Below are 12,069 nucleotides of genomic sequence, written 5' to 3'. Positions count from 1 at the left end.
GAAATTAAGTTGATACAGTTTAAAAGGTAAAAAAAAATATTGAATTTTTATAACTGAAAAATAAGAGATATAACAGGCAATTTTTAAAATACAAGTAATCATTGAAAGAATCAACTCAAATTATTTTTTTTATGTTCATACTGTCTAATTAGGGCTTGACACCTTTTTATTTTCATTTGTCATAGCAAAAATTTTATAAAAAGTTATCAAATTCAATACTCATGTATTGATCATAAAAAATAAATTCAAAATTCACGAAAAAAGAAAAGAGTAAAGAAATAAGATAATTGGGATTAGAGAAAATGAAGGAGGAGATTATATACCAGGTGGGAATCAGATCATCACCAACAAGTGAGCATTTTTTTTTAAAAAAAATAACAATCAAGAAAATAGAAAAACAAATATTTTGGAAGAAGAGCTAAAAAGAAGAAAAATTAATGATGGTTGAGTGAAATTAATAAGGAAGAAGATAAAGAAGAGGATTAAGATGTATCTTCGCTACCTTGGCAATTGGATCCCATATATGTCTGCTCAATTAATTAAATACTCTCTCCGTTCAATAATAATGGTGTATTATACTAAAAATATTTTTAATAATACTTGTCTAATTTTAAAAACAAGAGATTATTTATTTTTTGTGTCTATTTTACCCTTTCTATTAAATATTATTTATCATCTAACACACTTCTTAAAACATCTATATATCTATCTATATATAAAAGAAGAAGAAAACACGTCACATGTCAGCCATAAATTTTCAAAATTTTAAATAATAAATAATTAGATATTATACAACTATTTAAATACACACTATTAAATAAAATAGACACATATCATCAACTCACACAATGATGACAAATGTCAATATTTTTTAACAACAGATTTAATACTAACTAAAATAAGATAAAAATAAGATTTATAATACTAACTAAATTTATTTTTATAACTTATGACGAAATAATGAAAAAGAATTGATTCATCATGTCATTTAGGAAAAAAATATTTCAAACCATAACAAAGAAGAAAGTGTTTTTGAATTGAGATAAAAAATACTATTCACTTGAGACTTTTTTTAAAAAATTCTAGAACTCCCTTTCACTCAAGTTGTATCAATTTGTTGTAATATATACTTATTAATTAAAATAATCTCAATATAACATGCATTAATTAAAAATAGAAAGAAAAAAAAACTTTTAATCCAAAAAAAAAAGACAGTAAAAAATGGGAAGAACACACGTCCTTTGGCAAAAAGCACAAAATTAGTCATTATTAAATACCTAAATAATTAATTTATAATTTAAATTTCAAAAAATAACTAACCTTATACTTAAAAATCATTTAAACCTTATAACCCACATCTTTTAAAAAAATGTTATTCTTATCTTCATCACCCACACCTTCTTGAAACCAACTATTCAAAATACAATTCAAACATAGCAAACTAACATCACAACAAAAAAATGAATTGCACTCGCTAAGATCATAAAAAAAAATTGAGAGTTAGTAAAAGAATGTATTGTATGTTAATATGCCCTATATTTTAATTGTTTTATTTGACATTGTTTTTGTATGAGTGAAGTAATCACTATCCTCTCCAATGTGACGATGAAGAAGAATAAACTGATGATAGAGAAATGAAGGTATTCTGAAATATTTTATGACAATGGATTATTTACGCTATCTTTGAATATTTTAAGTACTTGAATTACTACTTTGATAATTGTTTTCTCCATCTCCTATTTTATTTTTTCATAATTTAGTCCTACTCTATTCATTTTTAAAGCAATTATTAAAATGTTTCCTTTTATGTGATTTTAGCATATATTGAACTCAATTGGTATTCAGATTTGGTTGCCGTTCCTCTGTTATGTTGATTTTGTATTAGTATTTTTAGTATCTCAAAAAGTGTTCTATTTTGTAAGAGTAAAATCAATATGAATAGTTACAATCTCACACACATTATTGATAAGGCAAAATAAACATATTTTTTCATGTACTACCCTTTGTTGGCTATAAAAAGAGGGATTTCCTCATATTTTAAAACTACAATTTTTTAAAGTTTTCTATTGTTGTTGTTCTTCTTAAAACACTCAATTTAGTATATCTTCTATACTTTATATTATATTATATTATATTTATTTATTTATTTATATTATATTAAAAGAAGGCCTCTTCACATTAAATGCTTATGATTTTTTCAAAGAATTGTGATTTTTTTGATGAGCTGTGACCTTTTCGAAGGATTGTGACTTTTATGATAAGGCACAATAAGCACATGCTAATACTACTCTTTTAAAATTTTAAATGAAGGAGTTTCTCACATTTTTAAACTACGACTTTTTCCTGTTTTCTATTCTTTTCTTTTTAAAAATTCTGTAAGTTTTGGTTCGTGGATCATCCATGTGGACCGACCCGACCAGAACTTGTTGTCTGTAAAAGGGATAAGTATTAATTTAAAATAAGGGAGGGAACAGCTAATATAATTGTTTCAACGTAAACAAATCCTTATTTTACATAGATGTTTTAAACTCTTAACATAAAAAGAAAGAAGAACAACAAAAACTCAAAAGAGAATAAGAAAATCTTCTTAGATTAAAGACACACAACATAAAGAATATTTAGTTTGTGACACACTATCATTGTTTCCTAGTGATTCAAAGAAGAATTTGGAACAAATCATTCAGTTCGTGAATTTTATTCTGCTACAATAATCAAAGGTACACAAATCTTGTACCAAATGTTGTTTAAATTCTTTCATTGGTATCAGAGTCATTGTTAATTTTTCAATGATTATGTAGTATTCATTGAAATTATGTACTGATTGATTATGTGTTATAAAAAAAATCTTGTGTCAAGAATATTTATATAAAGATCAATATTTTTTTTTTGAAACTATGGTTAATTTGAACTCATCTGTTAGAAGAAAAAAATGATTTTGATTGTAAAACTAAGAACAAACCTTCGATTCTTCAACTTAGTGTTCTGACGATGAAGTGTTTGTTTTTTTTTTGTTGGAAAAACAATCAAAGATGATCAGTTTTTTTTTTGTTTTTGATAGAGAATAAAGTTTTTTTTCTCTGTCGTGGATGAAACTTTTTTTTTCAGTTTGTTCTTTTGAAGTTCTTTTAAATCTAAATATAAGATGAAAAGTTGAATAAGATGAGAGTTGTAAAGGAAAAGGAGTGCTATGGATTTTAAATGATCTTGAACTATTTTTTTTAGTTTTTGTACTTTCTTTATTGAAAGAGGTCAAATAAAAAGTTATAAAAAAACATTAAATACAATGTGCTTTTAGAATAAGGAGACTGGTACACATGTATTTATTATAGTACTATGGAAGGCTTATTTTTTTAAGAAAAACATTAGTTGCCTTCTTTTTTGCTAGATATTTATAATCATTTAAAAATATTCGTTTGTCATCTGATGTGACATACATTCCTATTTACTTAAGGTAGTAAATAGTGTATTTGTACAATGGATAGGAATTAAACAATCAAAAGGTTTCTTATTCAAAGCATGTGAAATTTATGTAGTAATTTTTATTCATTTTTTGGGATCTAGTCAAAACCTTTTGGGATATAGACTTTGTATTATCTTCTTTATTTTATAAAGAACATTGAACAATTGTTTTTGACTATATTATGATTTTAACTATGTGTATTAAAATTGGTCTTGATAAATTCGCTTAGCCCTTATGTTCCTTAAAAAGTTCCTTGTCTCCTACGAGAAATTTGTGACATACATTGTCGCTTTAAATGGTATTAACCATATTTTCATTTTGTTTCCATTTCAGCTATGACTGAACGGAAATATGCTCAAATTACTCCAAGTGGGATTTCTCAAATTCGAGCAAAGAGTTAAGGTAGAAGAGCAAGTCGTCGTAAGACATATTTCTGAGGGCGTGAAATAATACAGATTGATGTCCCAAGAGCGACACAAAATCTGTTAAGGAATCAAATGGCCATTCGAAGGGAAAAGAGAAAAATTTGAAGATGTCCCCTAATATTTCAGCACGTGATTTTATTCACCTTTTTAAATAAATTAGGTTGAACTGGCTGATTATAAGGAAATTTCAGTTTGGAGAGGCTTAGCTTATTTAACAGACTCTCTTTGTGAACCTTGGGGTAGTAGATTGACCGATGTTTATCATGACATTTGGCTCAGACAACCTTTTAGGGTGTATATTTGTTGTTTTGAAGACTTGTGAACGGATTTTAGTCTTTGAATTACTTGTAATTTGTTATTGTTTATTTATTTTTCAAGATATGAATTATGTAATTTGGTTTTTCTCAATTTATGTTATTAGACTTAAAAATCCTTATTATGAAAGTCTTCAATATATTAATTATACACGTTAAGAAATTAGATTTGAATTTTGGTTAAATATTTAATTTGTAGATAATGATTGAATGCATACATGTCTTTTCGATTTTACATTAAATATGAAATCTTTTTGAGAATTGATTTGCTTAAATGTGTATGTCGCATGTATAATTGATTAAAATTATTGGCTTATTATATCTCAATAACGGATATGGCATCAAAAAGTATCATTGCTGACTTAAACAAAGGTGAAAATTTTAACGGTGACAATTACGACATCTGGAGTCGTAAAATATGGTATGTACTGGAAGAGCAAAATGTTCTGGAAGGTATAAATCATGTTTTGAATCAACCAGATGAGGGTAATTCTGCACAACACAAACGGGATCTTGAAGCTTACAAAGCTTGGAAAAAAACTAATTCCATTGCACGTGGAATAATAGGTAGTTATATGGTTGATGACCTCATACATGAATGTGAGGAATTTCCTACTGCTCATGATATGTGGGCACATCTGCAAGGAACATATGGGGGTACATCTGTAACTCGCCTCCGACAGTTGACTATCAAATTTGACACTTACAAAAAGCGTCATGATCAAAATATCAAATAACACCTTAGGGTGATGTCAAACATGATAGTTCAACTCAATAGTGTTGGTCATGTTCTTTCAGATGAGCAACAAGTCCAGGCAGTAATTCAATCTCTTCCCAGTAATTGAGAACATTTGAAGGTTAACTTGACCCATAATGATAACATCAAAACTTTTTATGATGTTGCACGTCATGTTGAACTTGAAGATGAGCACATTGGTGCTGCTAAAGCTACTTCTAATGCCTTTATGGCAGAGTAAAGTGGTACAAAAACAAGAAAAATTGGAAAAGGAATGGGAAAGACAAAGAGACTGGATAAGGTCCCTCTAAGAAAAAGAAGAAGTCAAATTCCAATAAAGGAAAATGGTTTTTTAAGAAGAGAGACAAGAGCAAAATGAAGTGCTACAATTGCCAAGTGTTGGGGAATTTTGCACGTGAGTGTACTGAGTCATATAAGGTAGTATTTCTAAACGCATCTAGTACTACATATGTTTCTAGCACTTCTTTACTAACTGATTCTTATCCTATGTGGATTGTAGACTCAGGATCAACCGACCACATGAGTCGAGATCGAGAATCGTATGTGGAGTTTCATCGAGTTTCATCTAAATCAAGGTGGATTTATGTGGGAAATAATGCGAAATAAGAAGTCAAAGGGATAGGCACTTACAAAGTGGACTTGCATGGTGATCGTTCATTGATGTTGCATGACATCCTATATGCTCCAGAGATTCGACGAAACTTAGTATCTGTGTCTGTTCTATTAGATATTGGTTTTGATTTACTTTTTAGTTGTAATTGTGTTAAATAAGTCTAGATAGTATTTTATATTGTTTTGGACTTCGTTATGACTGCTTTATCATTTTAGATTGTAATTATTCAACTTATGACTATTATGTTGACCATTGTGTAATGACATGTTATTCAAGTAACAATGATATTGATGTTATTACATGACATGCAAGATTAGGACACATAGGACAAGATAGAATGAATAGTTTGGCAAAAGAAGGACATTTATGTTCTTTCACCAAAATTGATATGCCAACTTGTGAAAATTGTCTTACTAGAAAGATTATGCGTAAACTATTTGGGAAGGCTAAGAGAGCTGAGTTCCCACTTCAATTGATTCATTCTCATATTTGTGGTCCATTGAATGTGAGGGCAAGGTCTGGTGCTACATATTTCATTACATTTATTGATAATTTCACGCTCTTTGGTTATGTCTATTTGATTTCTCATAAATCTGAAGCACTTGAGTTCTTTAAAAGATATATGAATGAAGTTGAAAATCAATTAGATAAAAGCATAAAGACTTTAAGAACTGATCGAGGACGTGAATATTTGTCAAAACAATTTGAAAAATTATGTATTGAAAAGGGTATATTCAGACAGTCAATCACTCCTTATACATCTCAACAAAATGGTGTAGCTAAAAGAAGGAATAGAACATTACTCCCTCCGTTTCACAAAGAATGACCTACTTTGACTTGGCACGGAGTTTAAGATAATAAAGAAGACTTTTGAATCGTGTGGTCCTAAATTAAAGTTATGTCAAATGTACAAAATTGTCCTTTAATCTTGTGGTCTTAAACATGTCACGTGGAAAGTTGAAATTAAAATGTTACCAAAAAAAGAAAGAGGTCATTCTTTTTTAAAAGACTAAAAAGGAAAGGAAGTCATTCTTTTTAAAACGGAGGGAGTATTAGACATGACAAGATCAATGATGGCGCAAGCAAATTTGTCTATCTCTTTCTGGGGAGATGCATTATTGACTGAAACTTACATATTGAACAAAGTGCCTTCTAAATCAGTATCTTTGATGAGTCTACGATTTGGACTCATTTAGGGCTTGATTTTAATAGATTTAGTGTCCTCAAATGCATATTTTGTGCCAATAACTTATGTAAATCCTTGAGTTTCAAGTATTTGGATTTAGGCACGAAGCATGGACACTAAAGATAAAAAAGAAACAAAGCAACTGAAAGAACGAAGAAAAGAAGGCATGAGGATTGCCTAACCCATTGGGCGAGTCGCTGAACGGTCTTGATCTCGCCCAATGTTCTAGTGTGCCAAGCCCTGAAGGAGAAAATCAAGTCGGCGATAGAACAGAGTAGTCAGCGAGTCGCCGAACGATTCCTTGATGCAGTGCCTTATCACCCAAAGTTACAGAGCTTGAAGTGTTGAAGGCCAAAGCGAAAAGGCGATAGGAATGACCAAAGGGTGGATCGCCAAATGGATTGGTGATCCCGACTTATTGCGCCGAATGGTCCTTCGCAACACACTTTTTGACAACTATAAATACTTGTTTAAATTTTTAGTTTAGTATCAGTTTTACAATTCAGAAACCATTTTTTAGAGTTATTCAGTTTTAGAGCTTGGTTTTTGGAGACAATTTTCCTTAGCTTTGAAGATTTGAAGATTCTTATTTCGAAGAAATTGGAAATGGGTATTGAAGATTCTTCATCTTAGACATTTGTAAAGACCCTATTAATCGTACCCAATTGATGGAAACACATTTCGGTATCGATTCCTATCTTTTTACTATGTCTAGCTAAAACCCCAATTCTTGGGGTGTGATTATGTGATTATGGGTTGAATTAACTGATGGGTATTGCTAATTGATAGTTTGTTCGTTGTTTAAAAGTGATTTTGTTCAGTAATTGTAGTTGAATCTAATAGGTTGTAGTTGTAAATACAATCCTAACTTCGTGTTTTTGGCTTGCTCGAGAAAGAGGTTTGAAAACCAAAATTGATGAATCGATGGTCTGTGGGTATTGGGTTGTCATGGGTTCAGCTCGAGAGAGTGAACCCTAAACCCTTTTCCACACATTCAGCTCGAGAGAGTGAATGTACTAAAGTGAAGGCTGAGCTTCATTGAGGCTTATTGGTGTTCGAGAGAAACCAATTTGATTCGGGGTAAATTGTTCGAGATAAAGTTTACCTCCACTAAAGTCTAGCTTATTCACTAATTTACAGCGGTTTACTATTAAATGCAATTACCCGGTTGTTTACCTTAGCCTATAATCCTATCACATCCCAAGAATCCTGTCTCCATATTTGTATTTTCATATTACTTGCTGTTTTTAGCTGCTAATTGACTACAAACCCCCCTCTTTTGATAATTGACACTCGTGTCAACCTTTAGTTTATCATGTTTTTCTCCGTAAATTTTTTTTAGCTATGATTAACTTTAGCATATTCATGTTTTTCTATTGATTCTTGAGTACGAACCACTCCCTTAGGACTCGACCCCAACTCACTAGTTGGGTTATATTACTATTGAACGATCGTTGATGCTTAGTATTGGATGAAGTATCTTTGATAGTGTTTCTTATCAAAATGGTGCCGCTGTCGGGGAGTGGTGTTACTTGAGAATTTTTAGTGAAGTCGAATTTTTCTCTTGTTAGTTATAGTTCTACTATTAATTTTTAGTTTTATTTTGCTTGTTCGTGGATTGAAACAGGAATTATGAGTGTGAATGGCAGCCAAGTAGGCCATCAAGATGACATCAGAAACCTCAACGATGTCAATGAGCCTCATGCTAATGACCCCCATCTCAAGGGCGGTATTGGTGCCATACGCTTGCCTCCGGCTGAAGGGAATGCGGTATTTCACATCACGAGTACTATGTTGAAACTCTTGCAACTAAAGGGGCTTTTCAGTGGTTTGGCTCCTGAAGATCCTCATGAGCACATTCAGAATTTCGTGGATGTTTGCAGACCATTCTCCTTCAAGAATATATCCCAGGAGTCGGTTTGTTTGAGGTTTTTCCTATTTTCTTTGATGGGAGAAGCATGGTGGTGGGTGGCTGAATTGCCACGTGAATCAATCACTTCGTGGGAGGAGTTGGTCACCGCATTTAATGTGAGATTTTTCCTTTTTTCGAAGATGATGACTCTTCGGGACAGAATCCAAGGCTTTAAACGTTTGGAGGGCGAGCCAATTCATGAGACTTGGATACGATTCAAGAAGTTGGTGCTCTAATGCCCAACTCATGGCTTGCCTGACAACGTATTGCTGCGGTATTTTTACCGGAGCCTTGACTCGGTAAAAAAGGGTGTTGCTGACTAACTTTCTCCAGGAGGTTTGACGCAGCAACCTTATGTGGTAGCAGCTCAGCTATTGGATGGCATGACCACGATAAATCGGGCTTGCTACACCCATGAAGACCAAGTCTCCCCTCTTACATTCAAATTGACCAAGGAGCAGATGAAAAAAGATCAAGAGAAGGACCAAAACATGGTCAAGATCATGACACAACTTGACATTTTGTCCAAAAATGTCATGGGAGCTGGTGCTCGAAGTGTCAATGATGTGGGTGTCGGGTGTGCTAATCCTGAGGAAGCAAAGTTTGAGGCTTTGTACAGTGAGGAAGTGAACTTCCTGGCCAACCAAGGTGGTGGTTATCGTTCAAACTACCCAAGGCAGAGTGGTAACCAATGTTGGACTAGGGATGAAGGTTCGAAAGATTGAGATCGTGAATAGAGGGATCGAAATCCAAATTGGAAGGATTGGGAGAAGGATAAGTATGTGCCTCCCCACGAGCACCAAAATCCAAAGGATTTAGAGGGTGGTCGGTGTGAGGATATGCTTGCTCATATCCTTAACAAAGTTGAGGGGTCTGACAAGATCCTAAAGGAAATGAAAGAAGATGTGTCAACCCTTAGTTAGACCGCCACCTCCCATTCTGTATCAATCAAGCAGTTGGAGACCCAAATAGGTCATATCTCGTCTCATCTAAACCCGAGACAGAAAAGGAAGTTTCCTAGTGACACTCTGGTCAACCCCAAGAATGAGGTTTGAAGGTGGACTTGCGCCGTGCCGCGACGCTAACTAAGGTGCTGCTTGGGAGGCAACCCAAGACCCCTTATTGCTTTATTTTTGTTTTAGTGAAATAATGGTGTGTTGTTTGTGTAGGCTAAAACGTGGAAAGTGTTTAAAAAGCACATGTTGGCGAGCAAAGGGTTAAGTCGGCACATTACCGAAGAAGTCGGCGACCCTAACCCAGATCATCGTTAGACTCAAGGAAATTTTACATTGGAGTCTGTAAAACTCGGCGAGCCCATGAAATTATTGGCGAATAGCCGACCTGGTCGGCGATCCCAACGTAGACCGCCGTTTGGACCCCCACAATAACTGGAGGTCCTGTAAAACTCAGTGAGGTAAATGACCACTCAGCGTATCACCGAATGGCTCGGCGAGCACGATTAATGTCCCCGAATGGGCGAAAACTGGACAGTCTTTAAGGCCAAAGAATTAAATATTCAAATTCGTTCATTTTCCCTCACTTTTTATCTTCCCAAACTCACACCCGCACTCTAGTTTATGTATTTTCACATTTTTAAGAGTATTTTAGTCATCGGAGTTGTGTTTGGAGTGGATTACATTACAACCTAGCTTTTTAGTCTTTATTAATCGACAACTAAGGTTGGTTTTCCGAACCCTAAATTTATTTTTAGTAATTTTTACCCTTAGGCAAATGATCTTATCGTATTGTCGTGTGTTGGGCCTCTCTAATATGATTAGAATGCTTAAAATCCTGATTTAATTTGATAATTTTGCCCGTAATGTTTTGATTGTTAAATTCCCATAAATTTGTGCCTTAAAATGAATTAAATTTGTGGGGTTGTGCTTGCATGTTGTTTAGTTTGGTTGGGTGAAATCTGAGTAACCTGTATTTGTGCCAAATGACGTAATTTGCTAATGATGGAGCGGGTAACGTCCTTCTTAAGAGCAAAAGTCGTCAATTGGCCAAATTTGGCAAAATCGGGAGAAGTTTGAGTATTTCGGGGTAATGGGTGCTATGGGTCTTGCTTTAATTTGACTAGTGCAAGCTTTGATTTTGTTTTCGGGGGTTGGGGGGTTGAATTCGAGAAGTTAGGTTGAAAGTAGGCACGTTGGGTCGTTTGGTAAGGTGGGTCGAGCTTGCCGAACCACTTGGCGGTTCACTGAAAGTCCTCATCTCGCCTTTAATTTCATTATATGTGTTGTTGGGTTCTGTAACTTTCAGCGAGAAGCCTGAGGTCACCGAAAGCACTCAGCGACTCGCCGAAAGTCTTCTTGATTGCCCTTTATCTGCACCCCTGAGTCCATTTTACACTGTAACTTTCAGCGAGCTAACCCTTGCTCACCGAAAGCGGTCGACAATTCGCCAAAAGGGCCCTCCCATTGCCGACTTGCTGAGATTTTTGAGCCAATCCCTTTGACGAACCCAATCTAGCTCGCCAAAGAGATTCGGTGACTCGTCGAATGGATCAACGAGTTTGTCTGCAACTGATTTTCTATACTTTGATTTGAATAGTTTCTAACTTTTTCTCGATGTTTTGCAGATATGGCTAGACCTAAAGTTGCAGGAAGAAACATGCCACCCCGAGGGAAAGCAAAAGGGATTACACTCAATGAGCATGTAGTAGCATCCAAGGGAAAGGCCACAAAACTCACTACAACTGGTGGGAAAGGCAAGGGTAAAGGCAAAGCACATGCATCACCAGAAGCATGATCCGACAGTGATAGCATCTATGTCACTTACCTCACCACTTCTGAGAGTGAGCGCGAGCATTAGGAGTACCAGCGTGCAGATTCTTATCTTTTTACTATGTCTAGCTAAAACCTAATTCTTGGGGTGTGATTATGTGATTATGGGTTAATTTAACTGTTGGGTATTGTTATTTGATAGTTTATTTGTTGTTTAAACATGATTTCGTTCAGTAATTAAGGTTGAATTTATTGGGGTTGTAGTAGCAAATACAATTTCAGCTTTGTATTTTTGGCTTTCTCGATAGAGAGGTTTTAAAACCAACATTACTAAATCGATAGTCTGTGGGTATTGGGTTGTCATGGGTTCAGCTCGAGAGAGTGAATCCTAAACCCTTTTCCACACATTCAGCTCGAGAGAGTGAATCCTAAACCCTTTTCCACACATTCAGCTCGAGAGAGTGAATGGACTAAAGCAAAGTGTCACAACCCGAGCCTACACCCTGGACGTGGCCGGCACTCGAAGACCATTGTTGGTCCCCAAGCGAACCCTCATCCTGGCTGACTACAAGCGGAAGACTAACTCAAGCATACAAAGCTTAAAACTGAATAAAATTTAATAAACTCAACTTTTCAAAACTTTAACTCAAATGAACAACATAGAATAAAATAATAC

This window comes from Solanum stenotomum, chromosome 10 (assembly GCF_019186545.1).
Source record: "Solanum stenotomum isolate F172 chromosome 10, ASM1918654v1, whole genome shotgun sequence".
NCBI classification, from domain to species: domain Eukaryota; kingdom Viridiplantae; phylum Streptophyta; class Magnoliopsida; order Solanales; family Solanaceae; genus Solanum; species Solanum stenotomum.
The sequence above is the reverse complement of the archived record's forward strand: the minus strand, read 5'-3'. Positions refer to the sequence as shown.